Here is a 12,924-nt window from a genome sequence, read left to right on the forward strand (position 1 = left end):
GGGCATCTGGTTGGCCACTGTGAGAACAGGATGCTGGACTAGGTGGGCCATGGGCCTGATCCTGCAGGGCTCGTCTTATGTTCTTAAGACTGTAAATAAACATTCAGGTTAGGGAGACTTCCTGGTTTGGTTCTGGAAAAGGACTTGGATAGAATTGGGGAGCTCTGGGCTGTAATGTTGGTGCTCAAAAGATAGCACAGGCTGTATCCCCTGGAGCAATTGTTTGGGGGAGAAGGGGGGGTGCATGGCAGAGAAAGAAAGGGTATGGCAGGAATTACTGAAGGAGCATCTCCACCCCCATCGTTCTGCCCGGACACTGAGGTCCAGCTCCGAGGGCCTTCTGGCGGCTCCCTCCCTGCAAAAAGTGAGGTTGCAGGGAACCAGGCAGAGGGCCTTCTCGGTGGTGGCACCTGCCCTGTGGAACGCCCTCCCATCAGATGTAAAGGAAATAAACAACTAGCTGCCTTTTAGACATCTGAAGGCAGCCCTGTTTAGGGAATTTTTTAATGTTTGATGCTTATTGTGTTTTTAATATCCTGTTGGAAGCTGCTTGAAGTGGCGGGGGGGGGGCCTGGCCGGATGGACAGGATACAAATAATAAATTATTATTTTTATTATTATTATGAGACCCAGAGGGGAAATGTGCATGGCTCAGGGCCTGTGGAACTCCCTCCCACAGAAAGCAGTGACGGCTACCAACTTTGACACCTTTAGAAGCGGATTAGACAAACTCCTGGAGCAGAGGGCTGTTCATGGGTGCCAACAGCCTCCCTCCCTTCCCTCTTCCTTTTAACAGTGTGATGGCCTGCGACTCGGGCTCAGACTCAGAACCAGAGGAGTCTCAGTCCGCACCGGATCCTTTGCCCCAGGCGGCATCTGAACCTAGTCTGGGGCCTGATTCTGAAGAGCCCCAGTCTGCCCAGGTTCCCCTGTAACAAGCACCAGCTGGGCTGAGTCAGGGGCCTGAGCCTGCCCTGGCTCCAGATGCGGGGATGACCTCGTTGCCTCCAGCTGGGCCATCACTTACAGCTGCTCCACTACCGGTTGGGTCAGGGGAGGCTGAGGCAGCTTCTGGGTCTAGTAACCCACTGACGTCTCCTGAGCTGCAGAGACTGAGGTCGGAGAGGAGAGACCTGAGTACTCGCAGGAGGAGCCAGACAGGGAGATGAGTCGCTGGCGGATCAGGACCGGCCGTTACCCCGACAGAGATAAAAGGCTGTTGGACCCCACCCCAGGTTGCGGGAGCAACATTGCTGTATGCTAGATCCTGCCTGAGACCCTGTGCCTGTCCTTGCCTGGTTTCCTGCCTCAGCCCTGTCAGACTAACTCCTCGTGGAACCATAGAATCATAGAATCATAGAGTTGGAAGAGAGCACAAGGGCCATCGAGTCCAATCCCCTGCCAAGCAGGAAACCCCATCAGAGCACTCCTGACATATGGTTGTCAAGCCTCTGCTTAAAGACCTCCAAAGAAGGAGACTCCACCACACTCCTGGGCAGCAAATTCCACTGTCAAACGGCTCTTACTGTCAGGAAGTTCTTCCTCATGTTTAGGTGGAATCCTCTTTCTTGTAGTTTGGATCCATTGCTCCGTGTCCGCTTCTCTGGAGCAGCAGAAAACAACCTTTCTCCCTCCTCTATGTGACATCCTTTTATATATTTGAACATGGCTATCATATCACCCCTTAACCTCCTCTTCTCCAGGCTAAACATGCCCAGCTCCCTTAGCCGTTCCTCATAAGGCATCATTTCCAGGCCTTTGTTTCCAACCATTGGATCTGGACCTGGACCATGTTACTCAGGTTACCCCCGGGCCCAGCACAGACAGCTCACTGGAGGCTCCCCCCCCCTCCGGAAGCATCCCATTGGACGTACCCACGGCAGATTTGCAGTAGCTGGCCTAACACCAGATTTCTGAGTGCGGGGATGGACTTTGGTAACAACGGCGTCCTAAGCATGGACAAAATCCACCCCAATATTTCTTATTTTTACAATAATTCCTTTTGGTGCAGCTGCTTTCTAATGGATCTTCTTATATAAATATAGGTTTTATTATAATTCCACGCCACCTTGGCTTAATAATAATAATAATAATTTTATTATCTATACCCCACCCGCACAGTCCTAAATCTGGGGTGGGAGGTTAAGTGGGGCAGATTGTTGGTTCGATGTGAAGGGAAAGGTGAGGTTTTGTTTATCTGCTAATTACTGGGTGTTTGAATACTGCTAACGTTGTTTGCTACTGTTTATGGGTCTGGTTTGCTGCTTTTGTTTCCCCGCAAGTTGTATTCTGTATGAAATGTTAATGTATTATATTATCCCTGCTTTTCCCGCTATGCTATTAAGCGTGGGCCTATATTTTTCTTTAATGCAAGTTCCTTAGAGATCTGCGGATTACAAGCGACTTATAAATGGTGTTTTTCTTTTCTTTTGTCATGGGCTGGACAGGGAGAGCCAGGTTCAAATCCTGACATGGTCATTTGTGAAGCTCAACCACTTCCTCTTCCCTTGCAGGCTTGTTTGGAGGATGAAGTGGGAGGTGCAAAAGCCATTCGGGAATAACTTCCTTTCCATCCTCCCAGCTGGAACCTGGTACCCAAGCAGAGGTTCTGGCCTACAACTCCCATCAGCCTTAGGCAGCATGGCTTGATGGGAATTGTAGTCCGAAACCTCTAGCTCTGCACCAAGCATTCTGGTCTCACTGTTCTCCTGAGTTCTCTGTCCAACCAGGGCAGGTAGCAGCCAGCGTATTGTGCAACTAATGGGCTGAACTTCAGTGCTCTGGCCTAGTCTTATCTCCGCCCCATAACGACACGCTGATCTCAGCTAATTTGCACAATACAGTGGTACCTCGGGTTACATACGCTTCAGGTTACATACACTTCAGGTTACAGACTCTGCTAACCCAGAAATAGTACCTCGGGTTAAGAACTTTGCCTCAGGATGAGAACAGAAATCGTGCAGCGGTGGCGCAGAAGCAGCAGGAGGCCCCATTAGCTAAAGTGGTGCTTCAAGTTAAGAACACTTTCAGGTTCAGAACGGATTTCTGGAACGAATTAGGTATGTAACCAGAGGTATGGAGCATATGGAGCAGAATTTGGGCTCCCTTCGCCTAGCATCCATATTTATCATTTTTGTTCAACGGGAAAGAAAATCAGCTGTGATGACCTGCTGTTGCAAGGGGTTGGACCAGATGACCGATGCAACAGTTTCATGAGTCCGTGAAAAGCGTATTCTTGGCAAATAGGACAGTAATGTTTCTCTCTTGCCCACTTAACCAGATAGGCAACCCCAGAGATTGTGTGTGTGTGTGTGTGTGTGTGTGTGTGAGAGAGAGAGAGAGAGAGAGAGAGAGAGAGAGAGAGAGAGAGACCCAGTTAGCCATTGTACTTTATTGATAAGGTGACATTGGCTAGTATCCATGACATCAATCCAACGCGTCTGGTTCTTGGTCCCAGTTAGGGTTCTCCCCTCTAGGCTTGGGCCCACCACTCTTCTTGGCCATCATGACCTCGCTTACGCCCAGAAGCGTGACGGCCGTCTGGGTCGCAAGCGTGATGCCTCGGTATTTCACCAAGAACGGGTCGAACAGCCCTTCCTTGGCGGCATCAATGGTGCCCGCCTCCTCGCTCGCCAGCCTGAGGCCCGTGTTCTGGGTGCCCAGCTGGTGCTGAACCTCAATCTTGGCCATCACCTCGTTGACCGGCAGGCCTGCGTTTTCCGCCAGGGTAGCCGGGAGGGTCTTCAGGGCCTGGGAGAACTCCAAGATGCCGTACTGCTCTGATCCGGGGAAGTACATCCCCAAGGTACTGAGCCGCACCGACAGCGCCATCTCGGTGGCCCCGGCGCCAGGGAGCAGCCGGGCGTCGCTGCCCAAGACCTTGTAGACGTTGATGCCATCGTGGATGGCCTCTTCCACACAGTCTAACATCTCCGTGGTGGCCCCTCTGAGCACGATGGTGACCACAGGGCAAGCGATGCCGTCTTGGCTGAAGACAACCACGTTGGTGCTGCCAATCTCGCTCATGTAGACGCGGCGGCAGTGGCCCAGCTCCTCAGGCGCCGGCGGGGTCACGGTCAGCAGCAGCGTGGCCCCCACCGCCTTGCACAGGTGCTGTAGTTCCATCCGGGAGTGCAGCCGGACAACCATCAGCCGATACCGGTTGGCGTAAAAGAGCGCCATCTCGTGGACCTTCCCCCCGACCACCACCACGGTGACGCCGGCTCTGGCCAGGTCCAGAATCCGCTGCTCGATGATGTTCTCCTCGCTTTTGCTGAAGAGCTTGATGTCCGACGCGCTGTTGAAGACGACGGTGCTCTTCGCCTCGAAACCGGACGGGCCGAAGCAGCAGGAGTAGGCCGCGATGCGGGCCCTCTCCACGCGCCGGACGATCCCTTCGGCCTCCGCGCAGACGACCACCCCTTCCACCACGCTGGAGTCGGCCACCCCGCCGCCGAGGATCTTACAGACGCGGATGAGGTCCGCGTTGAAGGCCGAGCGGTCCGGCGGCAGCACCAGGATGCAGGCCTTGGCCACCAGCCTGGCCAAGGCTTTCTGGTGGCCGAAGACCTTGCTGCCCACGGCGGCTTGCAGGACCCACAACACCTCTTCGACGTCCCGTGGGTTCTTCAGGACGTAGCAGGACAGGCCGGGGAGCAAGCGCAGGACCTCCTTGCAGGCCATCTCGTAGCCAGCTCGGATGTGGACCACCGGCAGCCCTGAGTGCAGGAGCTTTTCGGCGTTCTCCAAGAGCGCCCCGGCCAGGAGGATGACGAAATTGGTCCCGTCCCCCGTCTCCACGTCCTGCGTCTCGGCTGCGGTGCGGAGAAGGCAGGCCACCGGGTTCTCCAGCTCCAGTTCCCGGAGGATGGTGGCGGCATGGGAGGTGTGGAAGTTCTTGCCGAGGTGGTTGACCACCAGCTTGTTGCGGCCCAGGGGGCCATAGCAGGTGCGCAAGGAGCGCACCAGGGCCTTGCAAGCTGTGAGGTTGCTGAAGAGGGTTTCCTGCAGGCCGCTGAAGTACTTCATGCCCGCCTTGAGCATCTGGGGCAGCCCGGGGGCTTGGGGTACGTGGGCAGCCATCACCTGTGGAGGGACAGGCACAGGGTGGGCTTCAGTGTTTGGAAAGTCCGCCTGGCAACGGGAAAGTGCCATCCCCAGACCCTGGCCGGATTTAGGGATGTGGAAAACCAGCCACGGCAGCCATTTTGTAAATACAGGGCCATTTTGTAAATACAGGGCTAGGTATATGGCCTCAGCCCAGTATACCTGAAGGAGCGTCTCCACCCCCATCGTTCTGCCCGGACACTGAGGTCCAGCTCCGAGGGCCTTCTGGCAGTTCTCTCACTGCGAGAAGCTAAGCTACAGGGAAGCAGGCAGAGGGCCTTCTCGGTAGTGGCACCCGCCCTGTGGAACGCCCTCCCACCAGATGTCAAAGAGATAAACAATTACCTGACATTTAGAAGACATCGGAAGGCAGCCCTGTTCAGGGAGGTTTTTAATGTATTTTTAATATTTGGTGGAAGCCGCCCGGAGTGGCTAGGGAAACCCAGCCAGATGGGTGGGGTACAAATAATAATTTACTATTACTATTACTATTCTGCCTCCTTCTCCTCCCTCCAGCCTTTCTCCCCTGCTGTCTCTGCACCTCTCACAGCCTCCCAAAATCCTCATGAAGATTCTTCGACATTTTAGTGAAAATTTATCCCAAGAGACCCATTTTTCTATACAGATTCCTCTAACGCACCTACTGTTGAAAAGCAATTTTCCCAGATGTAATGAAGTTTTGCATATAGTATTTTTTCTAACATATCCATTTTTGCAAAGCACTTTTCCTTAATACAGTATACCGGATTTTCTCAAACATAATGCATTCTTGTATGCCTTTTTCACTCATCTGTGCTTTTACAGTGGTACCTTGGTTCCCAAACGCCTTGGTTCTCAAACACCGAAAACTTGGAAGTAAGTCAAATGGTCTTCCGGAATGGATTAAGTTTGGCACTTTCGTTTTTGCTACTTATTTTGTGGTTTTGTTTTTAATCCTTTTCCGGTTAATTTGTTTTTGTGACTGTGTGGAACCCAGTTTAGCTACTGATTGATTGATTGTGTGACTGCAGAAATGAATAAAAAACCCCCATTCAAACAAGGACTATCATCAGTGCAGGTATGAAAAAAAATAATAATTTAAATTTTTATCATCTACAATACTGTCTTATTTATTTTATAGCACAGTACATTGATTATTGCTTTCATTTTATGGATCAATGGTTTCGTTAGAGAGTAAAATTCATGTTAAATTGCTGTTTTAGGCATTGTTTTTAAAAGTCTGGAACGGATTAATCCATTTTGCATTACTTTCTATGGGAAAGCACGCCTTGGTTTTGGAACGCTCTGCTTTTAGAATGGACTTCCAGAACAGATTAAGTTTGAGAACCAAGGTACCACTGTATATGGATACTTTGCCCTAGCATATGAATTTTCGAATGCATTATGCGTCTGGAAAAATGCACGGTAAAATCCAAGAAGGGCACATTGCGAAGGACGGCTTGTGTTTTGGTTCGTGTGTCATTTCAGGAAATGCGAACAAAGTAAATTTGCCTTTTTAATTTAAGTAAAGGTAAAGGGACCCCTGGCCATTAGGTCCAGTTGTGGCCGACTCTGGGGTTGCGGCACTCATCTCGCTTTATTGGCCGAGGGAGCCGGCGTACAGCTTCCGGGTCCTGTGGCCAGCATGACTAAGCCGCTACTAGCGAACCAGAGCAGCACACGGAAACGCCGTTTACCTGCCCGCCAGAGCGGTACCTATTTATCTACTTGCACTTTGACGTGCTTTCGAACTGCTAGGTTGGCAGGAGCAGGGACTGAGCAACAGGAGCTCACCCCGTCACGGGGATTCGAACCGCTGACCTTCTGATCGGCAAGTCCTAGGCTCTGTGGTTTAGCCCACAGCGCCACCCGCGTCCCTTTTTAATGTGAAGTGGATCAAATCCCCCCCCCTTCACATCCTGCCTCAAAACCCACTTTTTCCACCGGCCCCTTAACACCACAACTTTCTTCCCATGCCTTCCTGAAACGGAGCCTAAGAATGTATATTATCACTTAGCTCTAAGGCTGCTTTCATTTTGTGTCTGTTTATACAGACTGCCTTGAAATCTAGCCCGAAAGGAGGTTTTAATAAAATGCATCTGTGTTGCCAGGGGTGGACTTTGGTACTGTGGGCACCCTGTGCGAGGCCAAAATCGGGCGCCCACAACTGGATCTCCTCAGTTATGGATCTTCTCAATTTTGCGTCCCATCGGCTTGGAGCCCTGCATGGGGGAACCACCCTAAATCTGGTGCCAGTTTCACTGTAATGCTTGCAGATTAGTCCTTGTTTATGGCTGCCTGCATTCCCTTCCCCTTCCTCTGTTCCTTTGGGTTATTTGTCGTATTGTAGGTCCCTTGCGGGCAGGGACCTGCCTGCTTAATTTGTGGCAATGGCACACTTTCCACAGGTGCCACGATACAGATTAAGATGTGTGTGTCTTATACCGGCCGTCCAAAATTGCTAAGAATATAGCTGTGTCAAGCCTCCAGTTTAACCTTGTGGGCTGCTTTCCTTTAAAAGAAAATACCACATTTTTTGCTCTATAAGACTCACTTTTTCCCTCCTAAAAAGTAAGGGGAAATGTGTGTGTGTCTTATGGAGCGAATGCAGGCTGCGCAGCTATCCCAGAAGCCAGAACAGCAAGAGGGATTGCTGCTTTCACTGCGCAGCGATCCCTCTTGCTGTTCTGGCTTCTGAGATTCAGAATATTTTTTTTCTTGTTTTCCTCCACCAAAAATTAGGTGCGTCTTGTGGTCTGGTGCGTCTTATAGAGCGAAAAATACGGTAGATTGCCAGTGGTTAATTCCTCCCCGCCCCCCGGCTTCTCTCTAAGGACTTGGGGCTTTAGACAGCCTGAAAACTGCACCGCTTCACTTGCCCCTACAACCTTCGGCCCATGCACCAAGAGGCAACCTACTGGAGCAAGGCGAGAAGAGACGCCTGGAGATTGCCAGGGAGCTCTGAGATGCCAGGACTCAGCTGGCAGAATCAGCCGTTTAACGGCTGCTTCTGGGGTGGGAGGTCGAGGAGGGTGATGTCACAGTGGTGCATTCCAGCGGGCACAGAGCACCTTCCTGTGAGGCCGTGTGGCGACCCAGGCACAAAGTAACCCTCCTTCTGCACTGTCCCTGCCGACTGCCAGCCCAGCTTCTGATGCACAAAGCACGTCTCTGCTGGGGTAGACTGCCACTGGAGGAGAGGCGAAGGTGCAAAGGCGCTCGTATCTATAGTGGTACCTCGGGTTAAGAACTTAATTCGTTCTGGAGGTCCGTTCTTAACCTGAAACTGTTCTTAACCTGAAGCACCACTTTAGCTAATGGGGCCTCCCGCTGCCGCCGTGCCACCGGAGCATGATTTCTGTTCTCATCCTGAAGCAAAGTTCTTAACCCGAGGTACTGTTTCTGGGTTAGCGGAGTCTGTAACCTGAAGCGTATGTAACCTGAAGCATATGTAACCCGAGGTACCACTGTATTGATGTCACAGGCTGCAGAGTTGTCCCAAGACATTTCTGCACCTGAGCCAGAAAAAAAGAAAGAAAACCGGTACCTTCTATCATATGTGGTGGACCTGTAAAGTAATAAAAAAATTCTGGGAAAAGATATGTAATGAAATGAAAAAAATGTTTAAAATAACCTTTGTTTAAAAAAAACACCCAAAAGCTTTTCTATTTGGAATTATAGGTACCGAGATCCCAAAGGACCCAGAAAAGACTGTTCACGCACGTGACAACAGCCGCACAGATGCTACTAGCCCAGAGATGGAAAGAAGAGACAGTCCTGACCAGAGAAGAATGGCAAACCAAGTTGATGGACTATGCTGAAATGGCAAAATTAACTGGGAAGCTCAGCAACCAAGAAGACAAGAACTTCAAAAAAGAACGGGAAAAGTTCATAATTTATATACAAGATCATCGTAAGCAGGTTAAAACACTGGCAGGGTTTTAAACACACTTGTAATGTAACAGAATCGATGGATAATTTAGAAAGATTAAATAAAATGGAGACGTATTGATATGCAATTGGAAATAGGCTCAATAGGACCCATGGAAGGGGGGAGAGTCATGAAATTCAGAGTAATCTTGATATTTGGATTTGGAAATTGGTTTTGTTGTATGTTTATATTTTTTGAAAATCAAAGATGTATTTCATGAAAGGAAAAAAAAAGAAAACCTTTTACTAATGACGTAGGGTGCATCCATGGCAACACACTCCTATGGAAAACCTGTTGAATGGACTGTAGCTTGTCATTCCCTCTTGTAAGAAGGAAAAAATAAGGCTGCTGGATCAGGGGGTCTCACTGTGGCCAGCCAGATGCCTCTTTTGGGAAACCCACAAACAGAATCCGACCTCAACAGCACTCTCCCTCCAGCAACTGCTATTTTCTAGGGACAGCCCCGGATTTACAGAAGCCATCCTGGTTTCTGATTTGCAGTGGCGTAGCGTGGGGGGTGCAGGGGGGCCAGCCGCACCGGGCGCAACACCTGGGGGTTAGGGTTAGGGGGCGCAAATCCACGGGTTAGGGAGCGCAAATTACTTGCCTTGCCCCGGGTGCTGACAACCCACGCTACGCCACTGCTGATTTGATCCCGGAATGTACCGCTTTTCCTTCGGACGTCCCTATTTTCATCAGAGAAATGTTGGAGGGTATGCAGCTGGTACCCAGAAACATCGCGGCCTCCAGCCACAGAGGCAGAGCCGAGCCATTGTGGCTAGTGGCCATCGACAGCCTTTTCCTCTGTGAATTTGTCTAAATGGATTTGCAGCTGGAAGAATTAGCCAGTTGGGGCTGGCTGATCTCTCACGTCCCTGGTCTTTAATAGAATGTGGGGAAGGTGCTGTTTTGAGGGTTTAGGGCAGGGTTTGAGGAGCAGAGAGTTACTACTGTATTGTCTTTTGGGGGGGAGCCATAAGGAAAATAATGGAGCCACCCCAGGAATTGGTGCCATTTTGGAACGGCCTGGATTAGATGCTCTGCATGTGTGATGGCGAGACTCTGGGACTGTGCTGATTCTGCCGTGGGGCTTGGAATGGCCTCTGTTATGTACTGAGTTGAATAGGATCCAAACTGCAGCAGTCTGATTGGTCCTAGAACAATAGGATCCAAAATGCAGCAGTCTGATTGGTCCTAGAACAATAGGATTCAGAATGCAGCAGTCTGATTGGTCCTAGAACAATGCAGCAGTATGATTGGTCGGCAGGAGCCACCCAATCCAGCTCCAGATAGAAGTGAATCCACAACCTGATTGGCCTACAGGAGAATTCCGGAATTAGCCAATCACGTGCAGCCCATTGTGTAAATAATGTATATAAAGCAGATACTTTGAGGGGACTTTCATTCCGCCTGATACGGTGTCTTCTTCACCTTCTTCTTCGCTACAATATATCAATTTATTTCCAATTGTCAATGTCAAAAGGGACTAAAATCTATAAAATTCATAGAAAATCAATGTGCCAATTTGCTCAATTTCTCTAGGACTCCATCACACCTCCCCTGTCCTCCATAATCCCTCAAGCAAGGTGTCAAGACCCTAATCCTGTCAAATCACTCTGCCAAGCCTTTCCTCCAGGAAATGCCAGTACATGGACCATTGTCTTCTCATCAGGAAGCGCTTATCTGCGCATATCTCCAGCTCTGCATATTCCCCCCTCCCTCCTCCATATGTTAATCCTGTGTAACCCAACCTCTCCTTAATGTATTCATGATGTAACCGTGATGTATTTTGCACTGTATTCTGGGACATGGAGGGAAGTTTCAAAAGTTCATGTCACCCCTTCCTCGGGGTTCAATCTCGCCTTGAACCTGTTGCGCAATAAACGTGGATCTTCTGCAGCTTGCTCCTGTCTCCGGCTGAGCTCATTTTCCTCCGCAGGGACCCACGGACTTAGTCCGACGAGCTGGGTGGCAGAGCAGCCTCGCACCCAGATTTTTACCGTAACACTCCTCACCACTATGAGCTGAATAAAGAGCATGAAATCCACTCTTGAGTATATTTCAGCCTCCTTCTCATAACTGTTTTTCAAGCCATCTGTCCAAAATCCAGCAAAACGGATTTGAACAAAGACACCGCTGGGGCCCTGATGTTACCCTGCAAGGGTAACTGGGTGGCACTGGCTGCTTTGAACCTTCCCACTGCTCTGAGGTGAGCCAGATGGGTGAGCCAAACAGGCCTCAGAGCACGCTGTGCCCTGGCATTTTCTCAGAGGGTGGCATTCTCCCACCCGCTTGTAATGGGGTACTTAGAAAGCCATCACTGGGCAATTTACCTAATGACGCCCCTCGTGTGAAGACTTTAATGACTTTGGGTTTTTTTTTAAAAAAAACATCCCTTCATTTATGTAGGCCACGTGAATTTCTCAGCCGGCAGCTGGACTGTTTGGGTAGCAACAAGACAGCCGGACCGACTTTAGCGTCCAAGGAGAAATTTCTGGGCATGCCTAAACTAACAGCCTGTGTTCCCTGCGCTGGAAGAGCGAGTCGGCTTCTGGTAACGCAGGGGGTTTTGGATGGCAGGGAATCCGAAGTCTCTGGGAAAACTTAGCACCATTGTTTTCGTTCGGCGGTGGCGTTGAGAGGAGGGCTGAATCCTTTCAGGGCACACCCAATGCACATTTAAAGCACACAGCTTCCCCCCAAAGAATCTGGGAGCTGCCGTTTGCTCTGCAAATGCGCTATGGTGAAGATCTGCCCTCAGACTAGTCCATTTCAGCTCAGTTGGTAGAGCATGAGACTCTTAATCTCAGGGTTGTAGTGTAATAGGAATTTTATGGTCTTAGATATATGGTAATGTTCATAAGTGTACCAACCAAGCACATACATAGATCAGCACAGGAAAGCCAACCTGGAACCATTTTGATTCCTAAACTGACCAAATGTTTTCTCTGCAAGGTCAAAGTGGAAAAGCCTCCCCATTGTCTTTTCCTTCACAAATCCTTTCTTAAGGGTATGTCTGTGTTTGAATAGGGTGTGAGCCTGTGACCTGGCCAGGAACTAAGTACAGTATTTATCACTACAAAAGACTAGCCAGGCTACACAGGAAATCCAATCAAGTAACCTGCCAGACAGGAGATAAACAACAGGAGAAAAACAATATTCAAATTTCTGTTTTAGACCGCCTTTTCTGTGATGTAGGTGTGATGTATCTGAGGGGTGGTCTTAGGTTACACCCCTTCTGTGATGTATGTATGATGTTTCTGCGGGTGGTCTTGATCTACAGGGTGGCAATTTCAGAAGTCTTTATAAGGCCTTGCACACCATTTTTCTGGGTCCTCCTCCTTCCCTGCATGTGAGGGGAGCACCCTGTTGCAACAGATCAATAAAGATCAGGCTTATGAGCTGCTTTGCTTCTCAATATTCTCTGGTTGGCCTCTGTTATCTTCTCCTACCAATAGGGAACCTATGTAAGGACTCTATATGGGCTCTTGGATACCCCATAAGGGAAAAGGGCAATTTTTGTTTACAACAACACCCAATGCACATTTAAAGCGCACAGCTTCCCCCAAAAGAATCCCGGGAGCTGCAGTTTGCTATGCAAGGAGGAAACTACAGTTGCCATGATTCCTTTGGGGGGGCATTGAACCTTCATGGTCCCTTCCAACTCTATGATTCTGCTGGGGTTAAGCTTGGGCTGTGCATCCTAAGAGCTACAGCTTCAGACTTCTTGCTTGGAGTTGTCCTTCTTGTTGAAACAACCCACGGAAACCGTGGCCTCAGATTCAGCCTTGGCACAGGAATCCCAACTCCCCCCCCCAGCTGAGGGGGTCTTCCCCCTGCTCCGTGGGCCTGGCTTTCCCCCCCTTAATTCTTGCCGCTGCTCTGGCCCCTGAAATCTGACCCCCTAA

At 50.0% G+C, this 12,924-nt stretch overlaps 1 pseudogene across 1 annotated transcript; it reads right to left on the reverse strand.

Moving 5' to 3' along the window:
• Window positions 1-3,379: 3,379 nt before the first annotated feature.
• LOC309355751 (T-complex protein 1 subunit theta pseudogene) lies at window positions 3,380-8,214 on the reverse strand (annotated as a pseudogene). The gene is made up of 2 exons (XR_014173364.1): window positions 8,004-8,214; window positions 3,380-5,085 (listed from the first exon to the last, which is right to left on the reverse strand). The product of XR_014173364.1 is annotated as a T-complex protein 1 subunit theta pseudogene (transcript).
• Window positions 8,215-12,924: the final 4,710 nt, after the last annotated feature.

This window comes from Podarcis melisellensis (assembly GCF_964234715.1).
Source record: "Podarcis melisellensis genome assembly, chromosome: 13".
NCBI lineage: Eukaryota > Metazoa > Chordata > Lepidosauria > Squamata > Lacertidae > Podarcis > Podarcis melisellensis.